Genomic DNA, 8420 nt, shown 5'->3' with positions numbered 1-8420 from the left:
TGTAAACTGAAATAAGGCCAACAAAAAACTAACATAAGACTAATGAAGCACATAAGTATGGGAATATAATTATGTAAATATAGAAACATGAACATACAAAACTTTCTAATTAAACACATGAACTAATTAAGGATTAATTAAAAACTAAAATTAGCAATTCTAGAACATGGGCAAGACAACACAAGAATTAACTAAAATATTGAATAGCATATGAGCTAAACTATGATCAATCAAGAATTAAAACTAACAAGCTTAAACACATGGAAATGGTAACATGAGATCAATTAAAATAAATTAACTAGAATTCTGAAAAACACTCAAACTAAATATGATGAATAAGAAAAACTAAAGTTTAACAAACTTGAAAATATGAAAACAATAATGTGTGATTAACTAAATTGATTACCTAAAATTCCACAACACTCAAACTAAATATTGATGGATCAAAATTAAAATTAGCGAACTTGAAAGCATCCAAACAATAACACAAGGTTAACTAAATTAATTAAATATAATTCTAAGCATACAAAATTAATATTGATTCACGAATTAAAAACAATAAACTTGGAACTTGAAAATAATAGCATGAAATCAAATAAACTAATACTAAAATTATAAAAAAAAACACATAAGCTACATAAGATGGATCATCACTAGAATTAACCATTTTCTAAAACAAGAATACCATAATATGGGATCAATCAATAATTAGACAATCAACAAACTGGAATTATAAACTGAACTATGAAATCCTAAAAAAAATTGAATAACTAACAACTAAGAATTATAAAATGAATAGTGAGATCATAAAAGTTTAAGTTGTCACTTCTCATTGGCTTATTAACTTTAAAACTCAAAACATCACATTTATCAACTTTAAAGCACTAACATGCACATGCACATAACCACACATATCATACTCCTTGGATTTATTAATTTAAAAACCTAAAACACTAACATTCACATGTACTAGGCCACACATCATACTGCTTTGATTTATTAATTTTAAAAGCCTAAAACACTAGTATTCACATGCACATGGCACACACATCATATTCTTTCATCTATTAATTTAGAAACATAAACACTAATATTTACATGCACATGACATTTGAAGGATTTGAATGAGGAAAAAAAAAAATGGGAACATGTGGAGGGCTATGATTACTGATTACAGGAGGACGTGGATATGTTGCCCCCCCCGGAAAAACCTAGAAGGACCAGGACACACTGCCCTCAAAATAATACAGGACCTTTATATGTGGTGCCAAAAATGGCCCATTTCTGTTTGAACAACTGAGGATGAGATCTCATGGGAAAAGTTCTATATCATTGGAAGAAAAAGGAAACATATAAATAAAAGGATAAAAAAAGGGACAAAAATAGGAATTACAGATTCATAATTACAAAAGAGAAAACCGACCTTGTCTGTCCAGGAACCAAATTTTAGATTCTAATGCCATCTAATGAGATACCCTTTTCTGACAGCATCTTCAGTTTCTAAAAAAAAAAAAAAGGAAACAAAAAAAAAACATGAATATACTTGTTGCTGGTAATATAAGAAGGGGAAAGAATGATGTTTGCAGTCCTTGACTGTCCTCTAGGTCAGAGTCATGCTTTCAAAAGCTCCAACAAGAAAACAAAATCATGGCCTACAGAAAAATTTGATCCTGCACAAGTTGAGGACAACTAGGTATACTGATAGGCCATCTTCTTGTTTTAAATGAGAACAACTTGGGGCCTGTTTGGATTATCCTCTGAGAAGCCAAAAACTCTTTTTTTAAGACCTGATAAAAGCTTCTACACTCATTTGGCTAATTTTATTAGAACAGCCTATGGCTTAGAAAAAAAGTATGAAATTACAACACCAATGCTGCTCAGTTTCCAGCTAAAGCGAAAAACAAAAACTATCTCAAGTGGGCTCCCAGAGTGCTAATGAATAATACGATTCATTATCTTCTAGTGCTTGCCATCAAAGAGGAGGATGATGAATTTCAGATGTTCACTACTACTATGATGATTTAAAAATTGTGAAGACAAATGAAAATGATGAGTGACAATGAGATGACATCTACTCTATTGGAAATTTTAGAAAGGTGGGTGAATAATGTACATCTACACTATTTTTGTATATGGTGAAATTTTTTAGAACTTTCCATGTGCAAACAAATGGAGTACTAGTGAAATAGAAGACTCATTGATCAGAAACTATAGCATGTGTCATTTGAATTGGTGAATTTGTAGTTCCTAAGAGCACTGATAGGCTAATGAATTATTGAAACTACTTGAAGAAATTTGTGGTCTTTCTTTTGGGCATAGTCTTGAAGACTCGTTGATCAGAAACTATAGCATGTGTCATTTGAATTGGTGAATTTGTAGTTCCTAAGAGCACTGATAGGCTAATGAATTATTGAAACTACTTGAAGAAATTTGTGGTCTTTCTTTTGGGCATAGTCTTGAAGCTGAAAGATTAGACATGGAGCAGACTCACCCTTCATCATCAACCAATACAAATATATCATACATGATGGGGTTAGGATTGAAGAAATTGATCCTCTTTATCAAGCTAGAGGATGAGTAATTTCAAATTGTAGGAGCATGATATAATCATCTTTCAAGATTTTCTTTCAAAAATCAGGCCATTGGATTTACTGCAAATAATTACACCTGAACTTGAGGACAAGGTATTTCAAAATCCAGGGGGGAATTGATGTATTGGCCTATCACCATATCACTGCAACATCATCCTAATATGGACATCTAGGGGGAAAACTTGGGATTGACTATCTTTGGTAACCATTTACCAGAACTTGCAAAGTGGCTATTTGTTCAAAGTTTCTTTTACTATTGGTTTGGAATTCCTAGTATTGATTTTTTTGCTTTGTATGTAGTGCAAGTTGTTTGTGTTCTTGTGGTTTGGAATTGTAATTTTATTGTCTTGAAAATACTAGCATTTTAAAGGAGATGGAGGCTCTAGTATCAATGCTTCAAACTATTTGTTTTTCAACCAAAATGTAATGTCTTTTGTGCCCCTGATTTTCGTTTATCACCAACAAGGAAAAGGAAAAGAAATAGATAAATAAGCAGTTATTTACCGTAATAAATTGTGGAGGATCATCAATACTAGAGGAGCCTAGGACAACTTCCCTCCTCAGTTTGGCTGTGAGCTTGTGACAAACCCGCAGCTAGACAACAGCAACAACAAAATAATGCAAAAAAAAAAAAAAAAAAAAAAAAACAGGAAAGACGAGAAAACCATCAGGTTGCCTATCAAGGGAAAAAAAGGGGGAAAAAACATCTGGTAAGGCCAAGATGCAGGTGATGGTAAAGAAAGTTCTTGAGAATTTTACCTCAGATCGCGTTGCTCCTCCAATGATAAAGACAAAAATTCGCTGCCCCATATTCTTGAAATCCACAGACACATTCTTCAAAACTGAGTCACTGTAAAAAAGACAGAAGAAGCAAGTAATAAGAACTTGTTAATTGTATGCAAAAATATACTTGAATATCTAGGCTTTGATCAGCAATCAAATTTTGATAATACATATTATATTATAATGGATCACACCGTATAAGTTCAACAATGTAGAAAAAATTAGATAAACCAAATTGTTCAAATATGGTACAGGAAGATGAAATCCAAAAGCTGGATAAGTCTGTAAATGGAAGTCATGTACAGAATAGATCAATCCAGTACATGAGAAATTAAGAGAACTGTGAGAGTACCTTGAACATCCATCATCAGGAACACGAGAACGTGCCCAAGTTGCAGTTCGTCTTGATTTTACTGGCTGAGAAGCTGGAGCTTGACTCGTCCGTGCAGATGCACCATCAGTGCTCCGTGGGACAGGTGGACTTGGTTCATTCATACACAGATATTCATTCTTGGGTAATTCACCTTTATTGAGTTTTTCAATCAGCTCCTGATAAATGACACAGCATGTAACTTACTACCACCCATTTAACTCATAGCATATTAAGAGAAGCAGTTATCTGGATAAGTAAAATAAGAGAGTAACTTTTCCTTGCTTTAGTCACAACAGACAAAGTGACGTTGTTATATAAATTAACTTCACAGGCAGACAGGGGACATTATTTTGCTCTGAGATTAGTAAGAAGTGCCTTTACAAAATAACTGCCTACATAGCAACAGTCAACCCAGTAAAAAGAAAAACATTTCATATTTCACCCAACAAACTATTGATTGATCTTCTTGTACAAATTATGTCTAAAAGAATGTTTAATGAACATATATATATTTTCAAATAATTCAAGCAGGGTAGAGCAACGAATGACACTAATGAAAATAGGCAATGCTACTCTGTATCTGAACAGTCCATATACTGGCAGCCACAGATACTTCAAAAGGATTACCACATGCTAAGGTTTAATTTTAAAAAACAACTCTCACTGTTTCAGAAGGATGGTCTTGGTTAGAAAAAAAACTATTAAACTTGCTTACATAATGTCATTGCTATCAGCACTTACTCCTAATTTTCAAGGTGTTGCAGGAACAAATGTGAAGAATCTTGCATGATCTTAAATCATACCTCTATCATGGGATAAAATCGTGATAACTGCCACGTTCCTCTTCAGTGGTTCGATCTTTTCTAGCCGCATTCTTTACCTAATAATCAAGCAAGAACATCAAGAAACTATTAAACCTTAGGTTGGTGGGCAAGAATCATGTAAGAAGAAAGCTGTAAGGATCTTCAATGAGCATTACAATCACTATATTTATTTACCTTCTGACCATCAAACTTAAGTGAGAAACCCCCACTGGACTTCTTCTTGGTAGCCGATGATCCCTCAAGCAGTCTCATGTTATTCACAACTTTCATATCCTCGGGTGATAATCTTGCTAACTGATGAAAAAGATCAATGAACATGACGATGTGAAAGTTTGGTAAAGGTGAGCAGTCATCAATACTTCATAATAATCTAAAAAGAGTTGCATCAGAACACAAATACACTAGTAAAAAAAAGGCTGAAATTCCTAAAAAACCCAAGACAGGAATTCTAGTTTCAGAAATTGTACCTCGTTAGGCACTGTGTGCATGTAAAAAGGATGCCAACAGTTTTGAATTACACATAATTTTATCAAATCTCGTGTCAAACACTCAATTACTAATTAGAAAAAACAAATCATAAAATTATGATGTATCAGTTTGTTGATGTAAAAACCTCCAGCTCTTGCCTCTCACACAAATGATATAGCATGAAAGATTTTAACATATTAATGTGTGAAATCATCTTTGTAGATTAAGGAGGAAAGCAAGCAAGTGTATGTCCATCCTCTGCAAGCCTGATGCTGACATCTATCCTTGCTTGGGAAAGAAAAAAATTAGGAAAATTCAGGTATCAAACAGAGCCGATCAATTGAATTAAGCCCAAACATTTTTTTAGAGCACCATTGATCCTTCTTTGTTTAACAGATGGCATTTAACATGCTCTTTCGGCATTTCCCCTTGCAACTAGTTTAGTCAATGATAAGAGAAGTGAAAAAGGATAATGTGAAATTCCACATAAAGAAAGCAGGAATTGGAGTTCACTTGTACCTGCGTTAGCTTTAAACCTTTGTCACCTTCAAACTTCTCAGGATAAACGGAAGCATATATCATCAACAGACGCAATTTATTTTCAGAAGTAGCATCCTGCATAAGTGAAACAAATTTCAAATAAAAAAGTAGACATTACCCAATATGGTGCATTAGTTCATTTCCAAACAAAATTATTTTAAATAAAAAATGGACATTACTTAGAAATATGGTGCATCAGTTCCTATGCAGACAAAAATCTTTAGCATATCACCTGCTTTGTCCTTAAAAAGTTTATCACTTCCTTTGCTCCTACATCTCCAAAGACAAGATCCTGCTCCAGTTGCCCAAGGTCTCGAAGTCCCATCTCTCGGATAGTTCTGTTGATTTTACCAGCAATCTGCATTGCCATGATCAAGTGGGACAATAAACACAAAGACTTGTCTTGGAACACTCATTTTGTCCATGTTAATACTACTTCTCTCTTAACATCATCATTTAATTACTTCTGCTTGTATCTGCAGATAGAACCACTGGATGATCCCGTATATCCTCTCTTGGCTATTAAACAATTAAGAAAGAATTCCTTCAGTTCTTTTATTTTCTTTGTTTCCTATTTCTGTTGCAACAATATTTGAATTTATAGTCATTATTGTGCTAGAAAATCAGAAATTCCTTAAACTTAAAAAGAAATTACGCAATAGTTGATAAGGTTTCTTGTTATTTCCTGTTCTTTTACTAAAGAAAAAAAACTCCTTTGCACAAAGATCTTGTAATTATAATTTACAATCATAATTATGCACATAACTTAAAAGTCCTTAAATGCCTCAGAATCCAATAAATCACTTTGTATTTAAATGGCAAAAATGCTTGAAGTTTTCTCTTGGAAATGAATTTCTAGCCCATTCATCAACAGAAATACAACACTTATAGAAAGAAAAAATCAACCTCAACATGGAGAGAAAGCTTCTCCATTTGTTCACTATACTGTGGCAAAGCTTGATTCTGCAAGTCTCGTGTAGATAATTCGTTACTGTCTCTGCATATTAAAAAACCAATTTGAGAAGTGTATAACATCAGAGTAGATATTACATCATTTGATGCACTTCTATTCAAATTGCAATTTATAAAGACATAACATGCCAAACTTGTTTGAAAAATTCCATGTATTTGTGATATATCTTGAATTATTGTGTGTGAAAGAGAGCCTCTGAATTATCATAAGAAACACCAAGCAGCCTCATTTCCACATTCACAAATTCATACAAAATGTTCTAAATCCTTGTCGATAAAACAGTCTCCCATAGAGAATTAGGGGAAAAGATGAAAAGGGAAACTGTCCTAAATGACTAATTTCTCATTGTAGTTCTCATTCCATTGCCATGATGATACATATTTTAAATTAATGGGACTGTGCTTTCCAAAATGATGACAATTACAAAGTGGTCAATCAGGTAGACATACCTGTATTAGTAACATATCATCATATTGTGTTCCCAAGTTAGAGTGTTAAGAATGGAGAAAGAAGTTATACATAGTAGCCAGCAGGTGTAGTGAATGATAATACCATATTAAGTGATCCTTAACAGGAAAATACCTCTGAAATTTGATCACATGATGACAAAAGCAAACATGTTTCAAAAAGATATAGATAGATGCCAAAGCTAACCTCTGATGGAGTTGTGCAGCTTTGTTCTTTGAGACAAAGTTGGTCATTTTATCATGCAACCGTTCACTAGCCTGACATGCCAATTAGTGGAACAAGTACTTACAATAATCATGTATCCCAGTGAAGAAAGACATATATAAATGAATGAGACATACATCGGCAATATGTACATGGCGGAGCTCGAGCCAGACAGGATCATGATCTTCTAAAAGGACCTCCTTTTTCTCAGGTTCACCCCCTGTTTTGCTAGGAATCTAATATATGTTTGAGTATCCTCCAACAAAAGTTCTTCAAGTGATATTTAACATACAAAACCATGAAAACAAAAATAACAAAAAGATGTACCTCGTGTACATATTTATTTCCATCCATATCCAGTAAATCATGGCACATGGCATCATAGGTCCATTCATGTATGACAGGAGCTATCTAAACATGCAAAATCATCATATTCAATAAATCTAACTGAGAAAATATGGCAATAAATTCACAACAGGAAAATAGATAATAACCTGATCTATAGATCTATCCAAGATAAGGAGCTCGCATGTTCCAGTCTGGGGAAAGTTGGGAATAGTAGATTTATATTTTTCAAGAGAGTTCCAAACAGCAGCAGCAAGCTTTGTAGGAACCAAGTCACGAAATGTTGCCACTGCAGATCCATCAAGGGTCTTGGCAGCACGATATCGTACTAAGGGAAGCTCCTGAATATATGCAAACACATACATAAGTTAGAATTAATACTTAATTTATTAGAAACCATACTAGTTACAAATTTTTGATGGTGCAGTTTGCACCAATAGTACAATGACACCTTATGGGAAATCAAAAGATTGAAAATTAATTTTGCTCGCACACACATACATTCGACATATACCACCCAAACATGCAAGAGAAAATTGAAGAACAACAAGAAATTTGAAACAATGGGGAATATGAAGGAAACTTACCCAAGACAAATTTCCAAATAAACTTCTCTTGTCCCCGGTAAACCTGAAAATTCCACCCTTACGCTTATCAACAGTTGGGAATGGAGTAGAGATCAAATGTAAAAAGGAGAAGAAGAAAATTACCTCTTAAGCCACAATGTCGTTGATTGGAAATCAACTTATTTTCACACGAAACGAAAAAAATGTGTAATAGACAACGGAATATCAACATCAGAAGAAAACAAAGAAATCAACAGATTGAAAATTAATTTTGCTCGAACACAT

The 8420-nt window shown here is 33.6% G+C and overlaps 1 pseudogene; it reads right to left on the bottom strand.

Annotated features, from left to right (window-relative positions):
* Positions 1 to 1236: 1236 nt before the first annotated feature.
* On the bottom strand, positions 1237 to 7934 carry LOC100241453 (protein transport Sec1a-like; annotated as a pseudogene).
* Positions 7935 to 8420: the final 486 nt, after the last annotated feature.

The sequence above is a fragment of the Vitis vinifera genome, chromosome 15 (assembly GCF_030704535.1).
Source record: "Vitis vinifera cultivar Pinot Noir 40024 chromosome 15, ASM3070453v1".
NCBI classification, from domain to species: Eukaryota; Viridiplantae; Streptophyta; class Magnoliopsida; order Vitales; family Vitaceae; genus Vitis; species Vitis vinifera.
This window is presented reverse-complemented; position numbering and strand designations above follow the sequence as displayed.